The sequence below is a fragment of the Sinocyclocheilus anshuiensis genome, unplaced genomic scaffold (genome assembly GCF_001515605.1).
Source record: "Sinocyclocheilus anshuiensis isolate Anshui unplaced genomic scaffold, SAMN03320099.WGS_v1.1 scaffold368, whole genome shotgun sequence".
In the NCBI taxonomy this organism is placed as follows: Eukaryota; Metazoa; Chordata; class Actinopteri; order Cypriniformes; family Cyprinidae; genus Sinocyclocheilus; species Sinocyclocheilus anshuiensis.
The window spans coordinates 79,820-80,987 of NW_015557062.1; the positions used below are offsets into that span (position 1 = coordinate 79,820).

The following is a 1,168-nucleotide window of genomic DNA, read 5'->3' on the forward strand; positions in this document are numbered from 1 at the left end:
AGACCGAACCTTTGAGAATCATCAGGGAAGGCTGAGTAATAGATTGACGACCCAAGCTGCCAAAGTCTTTAGACAATCACGCTGTCAACAATCTTTAGTTAGATCCTTTCCTGTGCCCCCACAACAATCAGACACACCTTGCCATTCACGGCCGAGATAACAGGTGTCTGGTCTACACTCCGCTAACTGAACATAGAACATATAAGTATACTATACTCCCCACATGGGAGTATAGTATAAGTACTATAATTGCAGCCTGTTAACGCTGTAAGGACTTGCATTGGCCTTTTGTGCTGTCTCTCTCTCTCTCTCTCTCTTAGCCAGAAACAGTCAAAGTGGATTACCAGCAACTGCAGCAGGTTTTTATTAAGGAGTTCTCTGACCCAGAGTCAGAGCAAGGACTGATTACTGTCTCCTGTCTGAAGCCGCCGGTGACCTGCAACACCTGAGCCGGGAACAGCTCGACAACAACCTGAGCGACCTGATGTCACACTATCCTACACAGGACTACAGCCACAAAGATCTCACCAAGATCATCGGGTCACAAGCCCACAACCTCCTCGCTCAGGTAAAGCTGGGTGAAGCAAGCATCTCCCGCATGGAACAGGAAGCAGCAGCGCTGAAGCTCCAGGCTGAGGAGGCTCCACTTGGGGGTTCTGGCTTGCCCACGGACGATGTCCACCAAACAGCTGTGAGATTTGGCCCATAACGTCCTATGCCAAACAAAGGACTTCTTCTGAAAAGACAGGAAAAACACCCACAATCTATCCTGTCGCTAATCAGAGTTCAGAACTTGCTCTAGACACCAGCAAGCAGAGGCTCTCCTGATGAGAGCACAGACTGAACTCAAAGAGAGAGATGCTAGGGCCAAGGCCTGCAAAGGCCACCTGCAAAGTTCTCGAGCTGAAATCAGTGCCCTGGCCCAACAAAGAGACTATTTAAAAAAATAACTTGACACTGTTCACCGAGAGCTTAAACATGCACATAGACTGCAAAGTGACTCTGAAAGGGAAATGCACACCACATAATTTCCCCTAACCAGCAGGCTGATACCTCCTAGTCAAGAATTCCCAGTTCGAAAGGGGGGTGAGAGCCCACTGCTCAGGACATCACCTGCCTGCATCCCAGAACCCCCAGCAGCAGCAAGGGGGTGGGAGCCTTTCCAAAG

General features: G+C 49.6%; 1 long non-coding RNA gene across 1 annotated transcript in view; it reads right to left on the reverse strand.

The window, feature by feature from the left end:
- LOC107676493 (uncharacterized) overlaps positions 1-155 on the reverse strand; it is an 842-nt gene extending 687 nt beyond the window's left edge. Inside the window, exon 1 of the long non-coding RNA XR_001632749.1 lies at positions 10-155. This is a non-coding gene — a long non-coding RNA (uncharacterized LOC107676493). The remainder of the gene's footprint in view (positions 1-9) is intronic.
- Positions 156-1,168: the final 1,013 nt, after the last annotated feature.